The 24,333-nt window shown below is 37.8% G+C and overlaps 1 protein-coding gene across 1 annotated transcript in view; it reads right to left on the bottom strand.

Moving 5' to 3' along the window:
• LOC108449118 (RNA-directed DNA polymerase from mobile element jockey-like) overlaps positions 1 to 24,333 on the bottom strand; it is a 170,565-nt gene that overhangs the window by 4,303 nt on the left and 141,929 nt on the right.

Raw genomic sequence — 24,333 nt, 5'->3', positions numbered from 1 at the left:
CTTACTATTTTGTCATAATTTCTCTAACTGCATCCAAACTGGCCACAAGGGAAGCGATACATATGAGTATAGATATGTATAGAGCTGGCACTCTTTGGACTTAATGTCTCAATTGTAATGACACACTGTTCCTGAATGACAAATGAAGCACACCCTTGTGCTTCCATAATACTATATAGCTATGTGTTTTATGAGGGAATTGGTTGGTTGCTTTGCACTACTGTTGGAAAAGATGGCAATATTTCTTAGTTCATATGAGTTTTTTCAATTACGCTTACTGTTTTAAAATTAGTTTTAATCAGCTTAAATAATGCTGTCAGATATGGGTCTGGTTCAAATTCACTGAAGTAAATAGGAGGGTTCCATAGATTTCAAAATCCTTTTGACCAGATCGCATCTGAAAATCAATGAAAATACACCTTCCAGAAGATAAAGATTTCTAGTGCAATCTGAGAACATTACAAAAACATCTTGAAAACAATCCAAAATTCAATTAATTTTCTGTGTTTTATGTTGGCTCCCTATACTTTAGGCAGAGAGCAGAGGACTAGTACAAATAGCCTGTACTTCTGTTTGTAATATTTGTGACAGCTACCATAAGTTATTGAAAATGCCACCTCAAACAGTGTGATGCTGTATGTTGGCTTTTTCATTTTCAGGAATTATTTTCAAAACATTATATAAAATGGGTATTTAACTCTGATATTTAATGTAGATATACTATTACCTCATGTTGCTCCTGCTTTTCATGTGCCCTTTTTCAGATATGGTAATAAGGATTTTAAGTAATATAAGCAACAACAAAAAAACATGGAAAATTACAGAATCACACAGAATCACAGAATATTCTGAGTGAACATCCTGGGGGAAGTGACTCACAAGGATCAAAGAGTCTAACTCCTTAAGCGAATGGCCTGTACTGGTATCAAACCTGCAACCTTGGCATTATTTGCACCATACTCTAAACAAAATACATACATATATACATATACTCATATAAACACACATATGGATACATGCATTCACACATCTGAAAGTAACCAATAGAGGTTTTTTTTCTATCAGAGCAATTTTTTTCCTGTACACAAAATGGACAATATGTTATCATTCATTAAACATTACATTTCAAAGGTATTAGAAACACAATGGTCTCACTATAACATGAACATCAGCTCTGGTAATGACTAATTAAAATAAGCCTGCAAACATAGGCAGAAATTGTGTTATAATTATTTTTTATTTTATATTAATGCTGCTTGTTCTTGATCATTTATATCCTTTTCTAATTTTTTGCATAAGCAAAGTACAATATTGGCATACTTTAAGTGAAAGAATTCATTAAAAAATAAATAAAATAAACAAAAATAAATAAAGGTAATAATAATATAGCATAATGTAATGTAATATAACATAGCATAATGCAACTTAAACTAAATATAATGTAGTGTAACACAGTGTATAATAAATATATTCTCAAGAATTTGTGGGTTGCAGGTCTGTGCAAGGAAAGGTTTTCTTTGAACTACAGCCGCTCCACATCAAACAACGGAGTTAAATGTTGATTTCTAGTATCAAGAACAAGAAGACATTTAGATCAGTGTTTAAGGAGTAAAAAGTGGGAAATGGGCAATGACATGCACTGCTTTTAACTGTTAAAAAAAAAGATTATCACTAGCAAGTGTCATCATCTCTTCTTGACTATAGATTTTGGTGAAGGTCCTCAAATATGGTTTTAGGATCACAGTATTGAATTTATAACTGTTCATACACTGATATTAAATTGATCTCAGTTGTTGCAGTCACATAACTATGGTATTAAAGCATCTGGAAGTTAAAGCAGACCAGCTGCAAGAAAACAAAAAATGCAATGTAGTAACCGTTAGTAGGAGTACAGCATACTGATAATAGCTGATTCAACATTAAACCATCATGTTAACACATCACACTTTGTTAAACAATTTTGAATTGGCATGGGTTAGTTGATATAGAATTAGTTTTCTGTGTAACCTAGCACTGGGATCCCAGTGAAAAATTTTCACTGTTTTCAAGCCACTGCCTAGTGGCTTGAAAATAATTTTATTTTTGGACAAGAAAATTTATCTGATATTCCGTTCCACACTCAATCTCTGCGTTATCACTTTTCCATCTGCTACAGAATGACTTTTGTATATACAAACCCATCAGAGATAATCAAATACCGTTTTTAGTCACTGCCACTTAACATTATTTCAACCACACACTTCACATAACTGTATTTCAACAGTGCACTTCACATATTTCAACTCACATTTCAAGTAACATATCCAAGGCTTCTAAATTTTTGGCACTTTAAATATCACAAATTTGAACCTCCTAACTCTTTGACCAAAAGTGGAAGTTAATGAATTGGGGTAACATTTGTACACTATAGTTATGTGATAATGGGTAATTTATGCTGACCTATGTTTTAAACTGGATTTTCATTCAGTATAAATTTTCAAAATTCAGCTGATTACTCATGACTATATCTCTAGACAAGAAGATTTATATTTTTTAATATTTATATCTCTAATAAAAATCTGAACCTGCTAATATAATTTTGTTTCTTTGACTAATTTATTTTTCACTTCCGTAGGCACTCTTTTCATCAGCTATAAACAAAGAATAGGAAAGAAGCCTACACAGAAAGATTGTAAATCTAGGTAACATGCCATTTTCTATATATTTGTGAGAAGCTCAATTTGACTACAGAAAACTCAATATTGCTGAAATAAATTACAATTTTCTTTAGATCCTAATAAGGGTAAAATAATATACCCAGAAATATGGACCTGTACTTATTTTTTTCTGCATTGCTCTTACTGCCTTATGTTACTGACTTTTGTTTTCATATAAATATCTTGCCACAAGAAAAGCCAAAGACATAGTCAAAGACCCCTCCTGTCCTCTTCCTAGTCTAAATTCCCCTTGCTCTTGTCACATATACTCAGTCCCACCTTGGTGATGTGGCAACAGATGGTGCAGGAGGCTGAGGCCATAGCAAAAGGATTTCCTTCTGCTACTCCTTGCTTCATACTTGTTTTCCTCTGATGCTCCTTACTTCCTTCTGCTCCTCTGCTCCAATGAGGACCACCCATGTGTCGCACTCCTTCAGGGTAGGCCCTGCTCCTGCATGCAGGAATGGCACAAGGTGGCTCATATCCTACTTTCTTACAGAATGCCCTGCAGCCCTTGCTACAGGAACCCTTTATTTTGCATTCAATACAACATTGTTGGCTATTTTCAACTCCTTAATAGCTGGTGCAACCAAATCACATCATTCTTTTGGGAGAAAAGGAAAATGAAACCACTAGTTCTTTATTTTATTATGGAACGCTGATGCTTTGAGAAAAATTAATCAAACTTCTTATGCAAAACCTACTTGTTAGGTTGAGTTGAAAACTCTTTACGTCATCTGTTTTTCTACACAAAATATTGTAGACATTTTCTTAATATGTATTTTCCCTTCACCTCAGGAAAATATTTTTATATCTATCACCCTTAAACAACATAAGAAAAAAATGCATAGAATGCTTATATGTGTAAACATACAGGTCTTCTTACAATCATCTGTTTACTATAAGAGAAGACATAATTGTTTCTGTGTTCTTTGAGATCTATAAATACTTGTAAGGGAGCCATGGAGAAGCAGGCATGCAGTTTGCTTCAGGTGTGGGACTCTTAAAACCACACAGAAATGTGGTTAGACTGATTGAGACCACTCACAGGCATGGAGCAGTGGATTAAAATCGAGTGGCTAAACTGTTGTTGCCCTTAGCGCTTCTCCATGCCCTTCTGACCAGCATTGCCTCCCCTGAGGGATGGATGCCTGATTTGCTCGTGAATAAGTAGAACCAACACAGCCTTCATCCTCTATGTTATATTTAAATGACTCCAGTTTTGTTCAACTTCTGTATGACAGACTCAAAACTGAGGTGGATGCTGACACTCATTTGTGAGTCTATCAGATCTACTTACCTCAGGACAGCTCTGTTAGTCATTGGGATGGGAAAGATGAGTGGGGGTGGTAGGAGCTGCAGCTGATCTGTTAATTTATGTCTGTTAAGAGCCCTGAGAGGAGGAATATCTTCTTTGATGACTTTAGTTCCCTCTATGTTTTTCACATGTTCTTAATTTTTCTATTTACCACACAGTATTGCTCTTATTTTACCTGGATCTTTGTGGTAGGATTTTTTTTTTTTTTTTTTGCTGTTGTTTCTGAGGTGTTTAGCACTTTCTAGTTTCTCAAAACAGAAAATAATTGAAATGTAAAGCAATTAGAAATTAATAAGGTTTCTGTGGTGGCAGACCTGAATCTAATTCATGATGTTAACAATGATGAGACTGAAATATAATTCAGTATATTGTTATGAACAAACAGGGGATTTAAGTAGAAAGCAAATTAACTAATACACATATTAATTTCATATAATGGCTAGCACAAGTTATGATCACAGTCTCCCTCAGATGCACTTTGTACTTACAAGGACATTATACTATTTTATCAGTTCACCATACACAGGACACTGAGCTTAGATTCCTGGGCTGCATATAATATTAGTAATATTTCCAGCAGAGAACTTTGCTTTGTTAAAACATGAACAGACAGAAAAGAATCACCCTGGTTCTCAGAAGAAAGTACAGACTGCATTTCTAAAATGCCGTGTAATTCCTACTCAGAGCCACTCATGAACAGTAAGGGCAATTTAATTATCTAAATAGTAATTAGGAAATTAAATGGAGTTGAAAGCTTACAATCCTTTGAGACCTAGGGCTGGCAAATATGGAAAACAGTCAAAGGCTTCTGCCTGATCATATCTTAAGGGGTATGTGGTAACATAAAACTTCAGAAGAAAGGCTTTTTTTTTCTCCCTCAAGATAATTAAGGGTGAATATTTTACTTCTATTGGGATGAAAAAAGCTTATATATTCCATATAAGTATAGGAAAACTTGGAGACTGAAGCCAGTAAAAGGGACTTCAGATTTTATAATCGTTAGCAAATGCCAAAATGTGTTCAAAAATACTTTCAACTCCATAAAAAACAGTTACTTATCCCATGTACTATACATGGAACCATCTAAAATGGAATAATGTTCATTTGCATAAAGGAAAATAGGGAAGAATCCTATTTAGGAAGAACCTTAAAAAGGACAGAAGACTGTAAGGCAGCCAGAGATTCAGAATAAATCTGACTATGAAAACATTCTGAAGATAATGGCACACAGGAAGCCTTTAATTAATATGGAATACATTGTCTGCAATATATGGAAACAGAAATATGATTTTGAAATTTCATTAACCACAGATAATTGTTTGTGGTAGTTATAGAATACTTCAAGAAGTATTAATGAAGACTCTTGAAGTATCTATTAAATAGTGCTTATTCACCAACCAGTAATTTAAATACAATAGTTATTTTATAATACAAACATGTATCAATAATTTAAAACTTTTCTAATATGACGGCTACTGCAGTGCTAGTATTAAATCTAATATTTGCATATGTGCTTCAACACAATTGCACCATTGAAAAAAAGCTTCTATGTTCTATGTGATGCCTTTTGAGAAAAGTTATCTATTTCCATTGCCAAAATTTTGTGTGCTGAGGCAAAGGTGATTGCAGTATGTAACTTAAAGCTAATGTATCTTAATGAAAGAAAAATGAGCCACTTGGTGCATCCTCTACACCAAGGACTCTTTAAAGGTCTCAGTCATCTTCAGTACAAGCCAGTGTTCTTGAATGCTGAGTGGGAGTCACTGAAGCGAGTACCAGGAAATGTTCAGTTTTTTGCACTGAGCATTTTGGAGACTTCACTGGGTTTCTAACAGCTGATTTTAGATGGAGAAACATAAATGTTTAGGATTCATGATTCCTAAATGGTGCAGAATGAAGAACCAGTAGCTGAAGTGACATCAGCTTTTTGGTATTTCAGTCTAGTAACAAAATACATACCTGAGCATAGAGGAGAAAATTTTAATTTCTTCTCCACTTCCATGCCTCTTGTATCCCAAACACGTAAATTATAAACGTTAAACACTAGCAGACCTATTTTCCAATATCACTCTAAAAGCTAGATTTGACAGTGCAGAACACAACTATCAAACAGCCCCTGGACTGGGTGCACATCGCAAAGTTGTGGCGGTGGGACAGGAGGTATGTGCTTATAGATGTCTCTGTAAGAAGAGGTAAGGGGCTGCACCATGTTTGTTCCTGTCTATTCCAGCCAGCTTTGCAATGGACCCCCCACAGGACACATCTGAGTCTGTTAGTGAAGCTGCTGGTTCTTCTGGAAATCAATCTCTGTAGGCAGCAACATCACAGTGTAAGGAAGCGGAGGAGGTGCTTCAGGTGTTGGAGCAGAGATTCCCCTACAACTTGTGGAGACAAGCATTCCAGAGCAGACATTGCAATCCATGGAGAAAAGACCATGGACTGCCCATACTGGAACAGGCCAGGAGTGTGAGAAGGAAGAAGTAGCAGAAAGAAATTTTTATGGAAAGGCCATGAACTCCCAATCCCCCTTCTCTGCTGTGCAGCTCAGTTTGGGGGAGAAAGGAGAGGCCTTGGGAGTGAAGGAGTGATGCTAATTGGTAATTTATCTCCTTGTTTTGATCTAGATCATGCTAGGCTGACTTTAGCAAGAAATAATAGAATATATAATATATGGACATATTATATATAATATTTCCACTTCATTTGAGCTCCTTAAATGGTCACTGAGGTAAATAGAAAGGCCCTGATCTATTTCATGAGATCAGTTCTACAGCTCAGCAGTTGTCTTCTGAAAGATCATCTTTGATTGAAACATAAGATTTTCCTACTCTTCCTCTAGAAAAGAGAAGCAGTTCTGAGTTTAAGGTCCATGTTCTAAAACTTCAATTCCACTAAAAATTATAGATTCCAGATTATCAGAAATGCAACTGTGAAAACAAGAGTAATAAAACACTTTTCATCAGAATAAACAACAGTTTTATATATGGAAATGGAATATATTATTCCTTCTTTTAATTTCTGTCTATACAGAAAGGGTTTACAGTTAAAGTTTTCACAGCTTCCTCATGTCCCAATTACCATTCTGCTTATTAATTCCAACAGAGGAATTAGGTGTGTACAAAGTAGGCGTAACTGGTGTGCGTTTTTACATTATTCATAGAGAAACTCAAGCACCCTCATGTCTTAAATTGGCAATATCGATTAAACAATACCTTGAACTTTGGCCCAGTATAGTTTTGAAAGGTTAAGCCTGCAGACCACAAGCTCTGATAAATTTTACATAATATAAATAATCATAAAATATGTACAAACCTATGTAAAAATCCATATTCAGTGAGTGCTATAAGTAGTTCTCAATAAAAGAATTATTTAGATGGGGTTATGTAAGGGTTTGCATTCAGAGAAGAAGTGCACAAGGAAGACGATGTTTCATTCAGTAATTTAATGGTGAAATAAAGAGGAGGATTATTAAGATTGCAGATGACAACAGCCTAGGGAGAAAAACAAACAATAGCTGATGTCAAAGCCTCTCAGTGACTTTCAGCAGTCTTGGCCTGAAGAGGACCCAATTGACTGAAAGGTGGTAAATATTGTCATGATTTTCAAGAAGGGCAAGAAGGAGGACCCCAGAAAATACAGGCCTCCCAGTCTCATTTCAGTGCCTGGTAAAGTTATGGAGATTTTTAGGGGGGGTATTGACAAACACTTGAAAGACAGCACAGACATTGGCCACAGCCAGCATGGCTTTGTAAGCCTTACTAAAATTCAGAAAAACTATATCCACTGCCTTCCCTTCATCCACTAGGCAGGTAGTCTTATCACAGAAAGATATCAAGTTAGTTAAACAGGACTTATTTTTTGTGAAGCCATTTTGACTGGCCCTAGTAGTTCCATTGTTCTTTAAATGTCTTTTGGTAGTAGTCAGTACAAGCTTCTCCAAAATTTTTCCAGGAACTGAGGTAAGACTACCAGGTCTGTAGTTCCCTGTGCCCTTTTTGTAGATGAAATAGCATTGACTAGCTTCCAGTTAGCAGGAACCTGCACAGACTCTCAAGACTTTTGGTAAGTAATAGATATGGGTCCTGCTCTAACATTCCCTACCTCCCTCAGTACTCTGGAGTGAATCCCATCAGGCCTTGTGGACTTGTAATCATTCTGTTGATACAGCTGGTTCTTTACAATTTCAGCATCCACAAATGAAAAGTCACTGCTCTCACACTTGTGGTCCACACACTCAGGTGACTCAGCAGCCCAATGTCTATCAATATTACTAAAGGCTGAGGCAAAAAATGCATTGAATGCCTCCACTTCTCAGTCATTCCTATTAGATGACTGTCTTCAACATCTTTAGATCTCCTGTTGCTATCAAGAACTACTTAGAAAAGCCCTTGTTATCTGAAACAACACTGGCCAGTGTTACGAACCAGTCTAATCACTGAGGAGTAAAGAGAACTAACTCTCCGTGAATAAAACTGAAAGAACTTTGAAGGTTTGAAATATTCCCAAAAAACTAGATAAAAACAAAACGAGATTAAATGTTGAGGGCAAAAAAAATTGATATATTTTAATTTAATAGTTAAAGAGACAAAGAGAAAGTAAGAGAGAAGTAGAGAAAAGTTAGAAAAAGCTAAGGTTACTTAAAAAAGCGGGTCACCACCACACTGTGCTACCTTTGTTGCTGCTGAGATGGGGGGTGGGGCATGGGGAGAGAAGTAGTTTTTGCCCTTTTTTTCCTACGTCTTATCTGCCTTCTCCGATCCCGGGAGCAGTTTGGCTGGAGTGCAGCAGCCCATCCTCTGAAGTGCACCCACAGTGCCCAGTGGATGCAGGTGAACCTCGGTCCACTCGCGGTGCTCTCACCACAGGCTGCAGGAGCAGGGTAGGGGTTCCACAGCTCACTCGTGACTTTGGTCCAGGAGTGCAGGATCAGGGGGTTAAGCTGGCAGCGTCAGCTCCAGGAGGCCGCAGGGTGTCTCTCAGCAGGCAATGGTGGTCGAGGGAGGGAAGGCAAAGGTCAGGGATTCTGCCCCTTTCCCCTCCACCTTTGCCCCGGTTTCGGCTTCCTTTTTATGGCTCTCAAGGTGGGCTACTCACAGTCCATCCTGCACGTAGTTTTCAGGTGTTCAGGGGTGATTATGATAAGCAGACATAATGATGAAGCACTTTTTGAAGCCTTTCTCATATTATAAATCTCTTACAGCCAGTTCTAACTCTAACTGAGCTTTGGTCTTTCATGTCTTCTCCCTGCATATAAGAACCGTGATTCTGTAATCTTCCTGCAAAGCCTGATCTCTCTTCTAGAAATCATACAATTTCTTTTTTGTCTTGAGCTCCACAAGGAGTTCCTTGTTTAGCTCAGCTAGTCTTCTATTCTGCTTGCTGGATTTATGACACAGTGATATTGCCTTCTCTCTAATTTCTGAAAATAGAGCTAAATGCTATCAATCAGTCAAACCTATCCTGTACATACGGTGAAACACCATTGTTGAGGAGGTGTTGGAAATAAGTCAACGAAAGGCTTCTGTTAGTTTATTGTTCACCTAAAGACCAGTAAAATTATTTTTGTGTTCTATTAGTCACTGGTAAGAAATCAATAGATAAATTATTCCAAGTGCAAGACAGATGCAATATTTCAAGATCAGTAAAAAACCCCATGAGTGTAATTTGAAATAGTTGGAGGTAAGGAAACCAGAGAGGTGATATGGTGACGTATTTCCTAGGTTACTGCTTCCCTGAACATAAGTTATAGCCATTATAATCAAAGCGTCTGGAGGCAGAAGTAGCAAATAAAACATTTATTTTAGCTTCTTTTTTTGTTTTCCCTCTTAGTTTTCAGTGAACAAATTTGTAAAAAATATTAAACCTTCTTTGGTTTGGTCACAGAAGATAATGTATGTACTACTCTGCAACCGGAATAGAACATCACAAAATAATAGGTTATACAATTAAAACATTAAATTATAAATTCCTGAGAGACAAGGAGGGAATGTTGTGCCAGATTTTGTCTCAATGTATTATAGTCATCTAGAAGTACAAGTTACAAAATGATTAATGATTCACCCTCCAGACCCAGCAGATGGAAACATTCTGATCCTGATTTGTTGCTTAGAAGACAGTTGATGACTTTGTTAGGTTTTCTTGACTAATTACTTTTTCTTTATTACACACTGCCGTGGTCAACTTTTGAAGTTTCATTTGTTCTATTCCAAAAGCTTTTTTGATTGCTGAAAAGAATATTTTTCTTTAGCAGTGTACTAATCGAGGTTGACAGACACGGCTGTAGTTCCTCCTACACTTACAAACACCATAGCTTAACTGTATTTGTACTTAGTCAGAAGTGTAGAAATATTTATCGTTATGTCTGATAAATTAGACTTTGTTTTAAAAAGGGATAGAATATCTAAGCTCAGATTCTGAATGAGCACCTCATTTACCTAATTGCCTTCTATCTAGTGCTTTTATTGACCAAGAGTGTGTGAAGGCTCAAACTTGAAATGTAACTTTACTGAATCTTGGTTTCAGGTTTTCTATTGTCTTTTAATTTCTTTTTTTGTATCAGGAAAAAAAAAAAAAGAGGATTAAACCCCAACCAATTAATCAACCCAAAAGCCTAAACCCAGTCTCTTTGCCTCAATTAATACCAACAAACTATGTGGACTAATGCATGTTTCCCAAATGAAAGCTTTTATAACCTAGTTTTTATCTAACTTCCTGTCAAAATCTCTCCAGTATCCTACAGGCAGGTGCCCAGGTTAGCTTAGTCCTGTCATAAGTTCAGTGTCCTCAGAAAAGCCAGGAGAAACTGCACTTTCCTCCCTGTTACCCATTTCAGAATATTGCTAGCATCTGCTTCTTTGGAAAAATATATGGATTTTGATAGCATTTAACTCTATTTTCAAGTTATAAATGTGCTGGCATGTCTGTCATCATTCAGAAAGCAGTGACTGTTGGCAACAATAAATGGATGAGAGACAGTACAAAATAATTGTGATACAAAAGACTGAAGAGGAATTAATGGCACCTAAAGTTTCAAATGAAATGGCTCAAAATGAGGTATTAACATAAAATGCTGCCTCTGCTAATTTCTCAGAACAAGCTGCAGTCTGCAGCTGTTTCTAACTGACAGGTGGAAATGATATTATATCTTTGTGGGAAAATTGCCTGTTGTACAGTCATGATGGTGTGTATCAGGAAAAATGGCCCTGGTTCTCCCAGGTCCAAAACTAAGTCCTAAGTGTTCAAATTGTTAGTCTGAACGTCAAAAATCTGTTTGGTGAAGACAGGAACAAATGGGTGTGGAATGGGGCTGGGCGAAAGTAGAATCTACTCAGCCCAATTCAGAACATTTTTTTTCAGCATGAAAAAGATATAATTCCAGGGTTGTCTGAGGATAAGCCACAGAAATGTTTTTCTGGAAGGATCAAGGCAAGAGAAAATTAAGATTTTCAGTGAAAGTCAAAATAATTTTCTCCTATAGAACCAGGCAGCTGATATTACACTCAAAATCTTGTTATGTGCAAAACGGAATATGTTGTGTACATGGAATGAAGAATTTGCTGTGTAATTAAACTCTTAAAATCTAATCAAAATACAGCAGTTTTTCAGTTACAACAATACTAATATTCATAGCCCAAATTAATATAAAAAATTCACATAAGTAAAATTGTTATACATTACATTACCACTATCAGCCCTTTTTCTATGGTGGTATGCTCACCTCCCCAGTGTTTCTCTCCATCTTCATCAAATAGATTTGAAATGGAGGGTTTTATGGCAAGTCAAAATATGTTCCTTCTTGTCATTGGTTTCCCAGTTATTTAGGCTTTTTATTTTTGATCTCCACAGTGGGTTTGTGTGGTGCGCAAGGTTAAACTTTCTGGTAATGATCAGTGACAGATGGCAGCGATTTGTATTTGTAGTTTGAGATCTTTGTCTGGTATCTGCACTCTTCCACAGCACATTTTGTTATATGATCACACCTACACTCTTCCACAGCACATTTTATTCTGAGATCACAGACAGTTCAATCCAGCCAGAACAATTATTTGTATTTCCTACTAGGTAAAACTAAACTAAAATACGTTTTGCAGATAGCTGAGAGTTAAAACTAATTAAAATCACCTCCGGACAAGACAGGCTAAAAGAAGTTCTGAAACCTGTGCTGTCAGGTCAATATAAAGCCTATGAACTTGATGGGGCTGCACAGGCAATTGTAATAACTTACACTGGAAGAAAGCTTGGTATACTCAAAAATACAGGGCAAAATTATGTTTTCCAGTCTTCAAGCATGAGGTGTGTAGAATTTGCCTGTGAGTAGTGCAAATAAGTGTCCAATGCAAAATGTTTTGATCAAGATTTAGGCTGGTAGGATCAAAATAATTCATGAAATTCATTTCAGAATGTCACTGACTTACCAAAATATGAATATCGATCTAATATCGATATCCAACTGAGATGGACAAAGACTCTCTAACAGTTTAGAGTTAGAAAGTGTATATTTTATTTGGCGCCAGGCACTGCATGGGATAGCTCCCTAAGGTGCAGGGCCCCAATCCAAGCAAACACAAAGCTTTTTATTTACAAAAATTATAAATACCCAAAATACAAATGCATATTCATAACATTAACACCTCCCATTCTCTGCTTCATATGGAAATGAGCTTAAATGTCATTAAGCATGCACAGTGTGTGCTCTGAATGGAGTCGGTGGTCTTGAATTGGGTCAGTGGTCCCAAAAAAGATGAAGTAACTCATCTTCCTCACTTTGACCTTTTTGCCTTTCTGAACTTTAACAATCCTAATTACTTTAATGACCTCTAAGTTTCCTCTTGCGTGACTTTTGAATGGTTCCCACCAAGGGAGTAAATTGGTAATTGTCCTTGTTCCCTCCACCAACTCATCAATGTTTCTATTCCTTGTTCTAAGCACAGCTAAGCAAACATACAAATGACAGATCATCAGTTATTTGGTAATCAGTTACTAATATCTTAAGACCCATTTCAGGTCTAGCTTTCTTAACTGTTTTAATTAACTCTAGCCAGGTCCAAATTCATTCCTATTCTAACTAATTTCAACACAGCTAGTTTATAACTAAAATCTTTATGTTTCATCACCTGAATCCAAACTGCTGCTAAAAACAGAGTCACACATGAGGTCAGACAAGGCCAGTCGGGATTTTATCCAGTTTGGAATACATATACAGAATGGGATATATAAAATCATACAGACATCAGGGTAGAAGGTATTTAAAATATTTATGATAAATTACCCTTTGAAAGTGTCTGTCTTTCATACTTATAGAACCTTAGGTGTTAACTGAGTCTAGATGCCTGACCTTTTCATAGTTTAAGATGAGCACCAACTTCTGCAGATACTTTCTTTGTGTCTTCTCATTTAGCACTTTCTTTTTGTCTTCTGGAAAACAATTTGTATAATCAGTGTTTCCCAAAACCAAGTTTTCTCATGCTCACCTCTACCACAGAAGTACAGATCCTCTTGGCATGCTACCACATGCTCCATATGCATCAAGCTCATCATTCAATTGTTGCACAATTGGCTTATTCATTCACTTCCAATTTTTGATCAGAATACAATCATCCCTTCCATCCCTGGGCATCACCACACCATCTAATCTCAAAATTTGCCTTTATTTTTCTTTATCTAGGCTGTTTTTTGCATCATAACTAAAACCCAATTTGAAAAAAACTGTTCATGTATAACATGGAAAAAATCCAAATGTTGAATTTCTCTCAAGTGAACCTTCCCAGAAAATCTTGAAGAAATGGCACCAAGCCCTTCTGGCATGTATCAGATATTCTTCCATTGGGAGGATTATATATCTGAGGTTCTTAAATGGCAAAGAGCTTGCAGGACAGAAGTTCTGTAATTTTTTTTTTGTAGCCTTGCATAGTAAGTTTGTTCATTTACCACTTACATCCAAAAAAAGAAAAGATTTTTTACTTGTAAAATGGAAGTGGAAATGGTAACAGCAGTAGCAAGAGTATTAGCACACGGTAGTTTACTTGAGCACACTAAATCTCAACTATGAGAAGCACAAAACCCAGATTTTTTAAACAATTTTCTAAAGTAGTAGACAACTCATCCTGACAGACTAAAAAGTACTTAGAACTATCCACAGTGTAGTTGCTGAAAAACATTATAGAAAATTGAAGACTTAGTTTCACTGCTGTTCCAGAAGAGACAAAATAGCATTTAATGATTTCTCGTGCTCCTGTAAAATATAACTTGACTATTGATTATTCTGGGGCAAGCAGATTTCTTCATGGAATAGGTCATGATTCAGTAGTGTATCAGAAAAATAGATGAACAGATTTAAACAATAATGCTTTGCTTATTTCTACAGTATTTTCTGTTTAATCAAGGTGATTGTGTAATTTTTAGTTTTCCTGAATAAGTTGTTGAGACAATGAAGAACACACATAGTGACCACACAGATTATTCCCCAGATGAATCTCATGGCCTGCATAATTTAGATATATGCAGAGGACGAGGGAAGATGCGGACAATCAATATGATTGTTAAGCAGGCTTCGTTTATTAGTGATTCTGCGATTACATTTATAGCCGGCTTTATTAGCTAATCATAGTTGTCTTCAGTTGGTTGGATAATTCTTAAAAGTTACATTTTCTTAGCTCTGCCCAGCTGTGGTTAGGGCTGTAACTCACATCCTTGTCTAGCTTGACCGCAAGATCCTATCTTTGTCTAGCAGGCAGGCTCACGGTCATGTTGACCTTGCTCATTCTTGTGGTTAGCTGCTGAGCTTTAAGTTTCATGTCCTCTTTCTTGCAGCCATCCTTCCACAGATATGGGTGGTGGGATGACCCTGAGCAGTAGCTAAACACCCAGCCTGCCTTTCACTCACTCACTCACTCACTCACTCACTCACACACCCACTCCCACACCCACACCCACCCCAACCTGGGAAAGGGAAGTGTCCTGGGTTGCAGTGCATTCTTACCATGTTACCATTCTCATGAGCTGTTGAAATCAGGTGGGGCAGTGTTTCCTTGACTCCTCCCCCAGACTATCTTTCTGTTAATGGCCCATCATTGACTCAGAGATAACTCCCTCTGGACTATCTTCTGTTAATGAGCCTAATCAACACCTGGCCTCATGACTCATTATCCCATTGTGAGATGCTCCACCCAGAGGGAGGAACCAAGCATTCCATCCTGGATATAATCTGAGATTCTGAACACCAGAGACAACCCTTTCCACTGGATTTCTAGAGGATGGGAGCTACACAGCCACCACTGGACCTTCTGAGGAAGAGCAGACCCTTTTTCTACAGGATCACCACTTCAGAGGACTGCAGCCACCATCCTGATTAACAGGGTGTCAGGTTGTATCCTGATTCTGTCAGTTTAACCCAGTGTTTTCTGCCTTTATTTTTTGGGGTTTTTTTCCTTGTTTTATTTCCCTATTAAATTGTTATTCTGACTTGGTGTCTCCCGCTAGTTTGTTTTCAAACTAGTACAGGAAGAAACATAGAAAGAATGAGAACATGCATCAAGGTAATGCCAGTTTAATCACACAAAAACCCCCACAAGCACTGGTAAAATATGGAATTAGTTTACTACTTTCCATTAGAAGACAGATGCTTACCCATTTCAAGGAAAACAGGCCCTTAGCGCATATTACTTGGGAAAACAAACACCATTGCAAACACGCAAATGCCCCTGCTTCTTCCTTCATTCCACCAACTTTTACTGCTTCGACTATCCCTTTGGTCAGCTCAGGTAGGCTGTGCTGGCTGTGTCCCATCTCAGTCTCTTGCTGACATCCAGACAACTCACTTTGTGGGGGTGGAGTGGATGGGGAGAGAGACAGAGGAACTCTTGATGATGTGCAAGTACTGTTCAGCAGTAGTCAAAACTATGGTGAGTTATAATTGGTAATATTATTGAATTTATTACTAAAAAAATCAGAGGAGGATAATGAGAAGTAAAATAAATCTTAAAAACACCTTCTCCCCATCTCTCCCTCTTTCCTGAGCAATACTTCCTCCCCCAGCAGCTCAGGAAAACAGGGAATGGGTGTTACGGTCAGTTAATCATAAGTTATTTTTCCCTCTGCTCAGGGACAGGAGTTCTTCCCCTGCTGCACCATGGGATCTCTCCTTTGGGAGACAGTTCTCCACCCTCTTGTCCACTATGAGTCCATGCCATAGGCAACAGCTCTCCATGAACTACTTCAGTGTGGGTCACTCCTCCATGGGGTGCAGTCCTTCAGGCACAGCCCACTTCAGTGTGTGTCCCCCAGGGAGTCATAAGTCTTACCAGCAAACCTGCTCCACCATGGGCTCCTCTCTCCACAGATCTGCAGGTCCCTGCCAGGAGCCTGCTCCAGGACAGGTCTCCCACAGAGTCACAGCCTCCTCTCAGGCATCCACCTTCTCCAGCCTGGGTGACCTCCATGGGCTGCAGGTGGATCTCAGCATTCCTGTGGTCCTCCATGAACTGCAGGGTCACAGCTGCCTCACCATGGTCTTCACCATGGGCTGCAGGGGAATCTCAGCTCCAGTGCCTAAAGCACCTCCTCCCCCTTCTCCACAGATCTGGGTGTCTGCAGAGTTGTTCCTCTCACGTATTCTCACCCCACTCTTCTCTGGCTGCAATTATATTTGCGCAGTAACTTTTAGTCCCCTCTTAAATATGTTATCACAGAGTTTTTACCAACATTTCTATTTGGCCTGGCCTTGGCCAGCAGCATACCTGTCTTGGAGTAGAACAGCATTGGCTCTGCTGGACCTGGATGAAACTTCTGGCAGCTTCTCACAGAAGACACCCCTGTAGCCCTCCTGCTACCAAAACCTGGCCGTATAAACCCAATACACATGGCACCATGAAGATTGCTATGAAGAGAGTTAACTTCATCCCAGCCAGAGCCAGAAGAGCATGTTTACAGAGGACAGTCAATAAGAGACTGGAATGCCAAACCTTTAGGCATTTTTTTTTTACAGCTGTATTCAGAATACTTGTTTTCTACTCAAATTAATTGTTCTGTTAAAAACGCCAGAAATTCCTTCTTACCTTGCAGATACATGAAAATCATCATTAGGTAATGAGAACATCTGTTATTTTATTCCGCAAGTATTTCTTAAGGCTATGCTCTTTGCACCCTTAAGCACATATTAATGTTGAGGTCTGAAAAAAGTTCATATAATACACTTACAAGATGGTTCATAAGAGCAAGTCTGATTTTTGTTTTGTTCCCTGTATGTTAATGACTTGAGTATAACAAAGTCACAAGATTACTTACACTGGTCTTTCTGCCACTTGCAATCCTGCATACCCTGCTTAAATAGCAACAGGGGATAGAAATAGCATATTAACTATTTTTTAATTACTTTAAAATGTTATTTCTAGGTATACAGTGACAGGTCTCTGAACATTTGTACATCTGAAATACCTATTGCACTAGTAGAAAACACTTTCAAGATGTAAACTGAATTTGGTCCATAATGATCATTGCACTTCATCTCTTATCAAGGCATATAACAAGTATAATATTTATGTATTATATTTTATTTACATCTCACATGGAATCAAAACTATATAACTTCTTTTATAAATATATATATTGATTCAGATAATCCTCATGCTAAAAGTTGCAAAATATGAAAGTTGTATTCTGGAATATGTAGTCTCTCAAGAGCAGTGACCTGCTTTCTATTAATTTCGAAATACAACCGCATAGAAGTAATTCTAGCCTTCAACTCTAAAGATTTGTTTGGGGACATAATTTCTATGTCAATTGCAGTGGCAAGCTTGATGCTTTGTTGGGCCTGGACCTAATCCTTCTATGTCATATCAAAGATGGTCAGCATCTTATAGAACTGAAATCTTTTCATCACTGGGTGTCTTCACTCAATAATAATGTCAGGACAATATCATTAAGATTTTGTGGCTAAAATTACTTGAAACCAAAGTATACGAACCAAATAATTATTTTGTTTAACTTCTGACAAAGCTTCAAAACAAAAGTTCAGATTAAACTTTGATTCAAAAGATTAATACCATTTTGGATGTGACTTAGGGCTGGATTGATGAGCTGAGGCCAATTGCACAAGGTTCTACACCACCAAGTGTTGGGTCCTGCACTTAGGTCAAAACAACCCCTTGCAACAATACAGGTTTGGGGCAGAGTGGCTGGAAGGATACCCAGTGAAAAAGGAGCTGGGGATGCGGGCTGACAAATGGCACATGAGCCAGTGTGTGTGCCTAGGTGGCTGAGAATGTCAGTGTCATCCTGGTTTCTATCAGGAATAGTGTGGCCAGCAGGACCAGGGCAGTGATTGTCCCACTGTACCCATCACTGGTGAGGCCACACCTCAAATCTTGTGTTTAGTTTTGGGCCCCTCACTACAAGAAAGGCTTTGAGGTGCTGGAGTGTGTCCAGAGAAGGGCAATAGAGCTGGTGAAGAGGCTGGAGCACAAGTTTTTTGGGGAGCAGCTGAGGGAGCTGGGGTTGTTCAGCTGGGAGAAAAGGAGGCTTGGGAGACCTGATCGCTCTTTACAACTACGTGAAAGGAAGTTGTAAAGGTGGGGGTTGTTTTTTTCTCCTAAGTAACAAGTGACAGGACAAGAGGAAATAGCCTCAAGTTGCATAGAGATTAAATGTTAGCAAATTTTTCTTCAGCATGAGAGTTGTCAAGAATTGGAACATGCTGTCCAGCAAAGTGGTTGAATCACCATCCCTGGAAGTGTTCAAAAAACTTATGGACGTGGTACTTGGAGGCATGGTTTAGTGGTGGACCTGGCACTCTCAGGTGTATGCTTGGACCTGATGATCTTAGAAATCTTTTCCAACCTAAAGGATTCTATGATTCTGTGATTTCCAGAGGAAACTCAAAAAAAAAAAAAAGTCAATTATTTATAGTGTTAAGAGCAGGAATAACTTTAATTGCAGATAAAATTCAACTAGTGATATTTCCTTCTTCACTTAAATTATAAGTTTGATTGATAAAAGTAGGGCATAAATGTAATGCAGTGGGATGTGTATTAAGGATTTGACAAGAAATTGATTGTCATACTAGATGTGAAATAAATTAGTAGGTGCATACAGTGCAAATAAAATACAAAAAGGAAGAAAATCAGTAATTTCTCTGATCTTGAACATAAAAAAGAAATCTTACAAATTCATGGGAAAATTCATAGTGGAATTCTTCTGGAATTAATGTGATACTGAAATGCTATTTAAAACTTTTACTAGTGTTATAGCATGTTCATCAGTACACAAATATGATTTATTTATGATAAACTGCAGCTATGTCAGGAAATTATATCAAATGATAAATGACCCCCTTAAAAGTAACAATGTTGTAATGCCATAAAGTGCAAAAGTAAACTCAAAGTAAATTGAATAAATGCATACAAAGGGATTATAAATTAGAAAAGGCTCTACTCGGTGGTGCCAAGCAATAGGCAATGGCACAAACCGATGCACAGGAATTTCCACCTACACTTGAGGAAGAACTTCTTTATTGTGAGGGTGACTGAGCACTGGCACAGGCTTCCCAGAGAGGTTATGGATTCTCCTTCTCTGATTATGTCCTGGACATAATCCTTGGTTACATGTTCTAGGAAACCCTACTTGGTCAAGGAGATTGGACTGAGTGACCCTCCAGTTGTCCCTTCCAGTCTTACCCATTTTGTGATTCTGTGTTTCCGTGATTGTCTCCTTCTGGTATTGTAAGGTCCATAATGAGATGCAGAAATCCATTTCTGTGATCTCAAAAATGTTTTGGAGGGGGGAATAGTCATTCCACTCAGCTTCCTGGCTATGATCCTATCAATGCTTTTAGCAGCATATACTGCTAGTTTATGCCCAACTTTTCACAAACCAAAGAAATAAGGAGAAAAATTATATGAATAAAACTTAGATTTTAGTTCTATTTTTATTTAAAATTAAACTAAAAAATAATACACAAAAGACAACCAACAAACAAACTAATGTCTGACAAACCAAAGCAACTTAAGCCAACAGAGTTCAAGTTTTATGATATTTTGGGTAAAGCGAAAGTTTCAAAATCCTCAGTAATTACTTAGGGGCATCTGTCTTAGTTGTTGAGGACATGGTAAGCTGGCATTTCTAAACACGATTTCTCATTGAGATGATTGTTATGCTTAATTGACTGTTTTGATTCACCAGTTTAAGAGAAACATTAAACACTTGGCAAGAGTCCAACAAAGGGCCACCAATATGATTAGATGTTTAAATGATTTGGCACATGAAGAGAGGTTGAAGAAATTTGGTTTATTCAGCCTGGAGTAGAGAAGGCTCAGAGGGGAACTCCTAATCACAGTCTCTGAGTAGCTAAAAGGGAGTTACAGAGAACTTAGAGAGGTTGTCTTCTCACTAGGATGCAAGGTGACAGGACAAGAGGTGACAGGCACAAATTGCTTCAGGGGAAATTCTGCCTAAATAAAAGACAGAAATTCCTCATTATGAGACGATTCAAACATTGGATAAGGTTGCACACAGACGAAGCAGAATTTCTGTCACTGGAGAAGTTCAAGATTCAGCTTGACAGGGCCTAAGATCAGCTTGGCTCTGCTTTTACAAGAGGTTTGGAACCAGAGGATTTGCAGAGTTCTCTTACAATCTATACTTTCTCATGACTCTGTGATGTTTAGATATTGAGAGTTTTATGTATAAACAGAAAACAGCTCTGCAAAAAAATTTATAGATTAATTGTTTCAAAACTATTTTTTTCCCTCACTGCTTGAAAAATTAAAAATTTGTCTCCACATAACTTTTGATGCCAAAATACCATTAATATAAATCACAGCAAAAGTAACTCAAACAATGTAGTGATAAGGTTTTTATTTATGAAGCTGGTCTAGAAGGAAAAAACAAATGTTTGTGACATTCCAGTTCAGTTTCCCATGTTCTGACAGTGAGGAGACCAGTAGCCTGGAGTTAGAGGGTAGGGAAGCCAAGCAACTGGGATAACTTTCTAGGGAAGGGGCATTGAAAAGGTGATTGGAAAAGGGACACATGTTCTTAGGCTCTGGAGGCAATTCCCATCTATTGTGAAGGAAGGGTATTCTTCAAGGAAGATTCTATATGCCAGCCAGGCAAGTAGACCCCAATAGAGAAAGGTATCCAGTACCTGAGGGAAATAGCTGAAATATAAATACAGGAAGGCCTGGCAGATTGACTGTATCACACTCCAAAACACTCCACCAAGGAAAGCACCATGTGCTTACAATAGCGGAAGGAACCACTGGGTAGTTGGAAACATATTCTCTGCCTTGTGTCACTACCTGAAATACTATCCTGGGCCTTGAAAAGCAAGTTTCATGAAGACTTGGCATCCCAGAAAAGAAATGAGCCAGGCAACAGAACTCATTTCCGAAGCAACTTCATAAAAATGTGGGTCAAAGGTCATGGCATTGAGTGGGTGCATCACATCTCCTGTAAATTCATGAACCTCTGGAAAAATCGACCAGTACAATGGACTGTTAAAGGCTACACTGAAAGTAATGGGTACATTTAAGCACTGGGATAGACATTTATCACAATGTCTACGAAGTTAGTTAACACCAGAGGATGGGGCCAATTGGGTTGATCCTGCCCAATAAAAACTCTTATGTGTTTTTATGTCTTATGTGTCATTAGACAAAGTACGAAAACAAAAAATTTACTACTTCTGCAGCTTTGATGGACACTAAAACTGTTGTATTCAAGAGTTATAATAGAAATATCAGTAAATTTGAAGACCTGTTTTCAAAGGAGATACTTGAAATGTGTTGTAGCAAAGTCCAAGAATTTTTCAATCCCTATTCTCCTGTTTCGCAACAGAAGAACAGTTCCATCTGTTTTTGCAAAGGAAGGCCAGTTCCAACTAATGGAAAAAGTTGTACCTTCTTGATCAAGAAATGTTGATCATAAGGTCCTTTGCTGGCTTGTGTCCTTCTGCAGCAGGTTATCCTAAAGAGAAACATCTGAAAAAAGACTACTTTCCAAAATGTGAAAGCTATGGACCAACAACTGGAATATTTAAATATTGTTTAATTTTACATTGTTGATAGCTTTCTTTGTTCTTCATTCCCCTGAGAATCATTAATTCATGTAAATTTTTACAGACCAAAGGAGGAAATTAAAATTACTCTTAGAAGTTAAGTCATCCAGGCAGGAAAGACCAGCAATGAAATTCATTAGACATAAGTTTAGCTACGTAATAATTAGGGTTTTGGCCTAAAATCTTCATGCAGTTTTTTCTATAGTCAGTGCAAACTCTGGAAGACTATTTCATCCCATGTACTGAGACATTTATCTTAGCTTCAGATTAAAAGTATAGGTTTACATCTCTCTACAGTAGAAGAAACCATTTTGGACAATAACTTTTAAAAGGCTACAATTAGATACCAAGAAACACATACTACATGACCTATGGAATAGTGAAATAACTCTTCTTTACAATAACAAAACTTGAGATTTTGGTTTTGAAGATTTGTATACAGCTGCATTTTTGTCTTGCTCTAAAAAAATCTGTTTCACCTGATAACTTTTCACTGATCTGGTGAAAACCTTGTTTCCGTTAGCCCTCAGTTTTAAAAACTGAACTCAGAATCATATTTTGATGTTGTAGCAGGTTTGGTTTGTAACCTGGCAGAAACACCAATTTAATGTAGTGGTTTGGTACAAAATACTCATTTCTATTTACCTTCTGTGAGATAAGAATTAGGAGAAAGCAAAGCAGGCACCAAACTTGAAAGAATATAAAGAAGTTTATTAACAGAACTAAAAGAGGGAAAAAGAAAAAATAAAATCATACCACACCTTCAGAACTCTTCTCCTCCCCCTACCTTTCTCCCTTCTCCCACTGACAATGTAAAAAGACAACCCTTGAGATGCTCAGTCTGTTTACCACTTCCGTAATAACCTTGCTCAGTTCATTTAGGAAGAGGAGTCTCTCTTGTCCATGCTATGGAGAAATTATCACAATGAGACAGCTGCTCGGGTTAGTTCTCTGCTCGCATCATGTGAGAGTCCCCCTCCCACAACTTGCAGCTTTTCCCACAACTGTTTTCGAATTACTGGGGTACAATTTTAAGGTTGAGCCATTCAGAAACAAAAGTTCTCTTCACCTATCTCTGGGAGCATTTCATCTCTAAGAATAGAGGCGCTCCTCCTTCCCTGGGAGCAAAAGGGTCCTCATCATCTTCGTCTCTAGGACTATCTCTGGGAGCATCTCTAGGAACTGAGGTGTTCTCCTTTCCATTTGGATCAAAAGTCCTCATCGCTTCCATCTCTCCCTGTTCAAACTTCTCATTAAATTACAGCTGCTTCAGCATCTGCCTATCTCAGCGCAGGTGCTTTTGCTTACAAGTACAAGTTGAACGCTCCACCTCCCATGCCTTCGTGAAATTACAATGGGTACTCTGATACATCATAGCTTTACAACAGACTTTCAGCTTTAAGCATCTCCTCTTTCTCCTCCCTCAGGTTTTCAGCTCTTCACAGCAATAAAAGGGTTAATCTCACCTAGGCCTTGCAGCTGGAATTTAGCTTATCGCTGTTGGCCTGGCCCGAGCAGGGCCTGGGCTGGGCCCGCCGGACCCCATATGGGGCCCCACAGCCACCTGTTCCAGAGCTGGAAACAAGACAGAGCTCTGTCCGGGGTTTGTCTATTCTTAAGTGTGGATCAGAGACGCGGTCAAAATTTTAAGTGGCTTAAAAAACTGACCAGCTGATAGGTTCTGTTAGGTCATAGAGAAGCTGTAAGCACTCCTTTGCAAGAACATCACTTCCGGGACTATGCTTTGCTATATTCTATTCTATTCTATTCTATATATATATTTGTTATATTAGATTTATAACTAAATGTCTGGTTCAGTTTTTGGAGGAGTAAAATGCCTAGGCATTTCTAAAAAAGTTCATTGGTCCTCTCTGCATCATTAAATACTTACTTGTAGAAAACAATCTTCTAGAGCTAGCAGCATATTTTAAGATTAGTGCATATATTTATAATGTAACTGCTTTCTCTTTATCTGTGCATGCTGAGTACCCAAAATAGTGGCATTTATGCTTCTACTTTATAGTATAGTTGTGGGAAAAAAATAAAAAACCAGAGAAATGTGGATTAGCACTACAGAAGTTTTAAAGTTTCATGATTGCATTAACTTCAATGAAGTCATGCTGATTTGTACCAACTGAGAATCTGTCCCTTATAAGTTAAAAAAAAAATAATGCTGTTTTCTGTGCTAGTAAAGCAAAAGACATACTTGATATTGTTTACGTTTTCATCTTACATTTTTTGCAGGAAAGTTTGATTTTCAGGTATTACAG

This window comes from Corvus brachyrhynchos, unplaced genomic scaffold (assembly GCF_000691975.1).
Source record: "Corvus brachyrhynchos isolate BGI_N302 unplaced genomic scaffold, ASM69197v1 scaffold17, whole genome shotgun sequence".
In the NCBI taxonomy this organism is placed as follows: Eukaryota; Metazoa; Chordata; class Aves; order Passeriformes; family Corvidae; genus Corvus; species Corvus brachyrhynchos.
The sequence above is the reverse complement of the archived record's forward strand: the minus strand, read 5'-3'. Positions and strand labels throughout refer to the sequence as shown.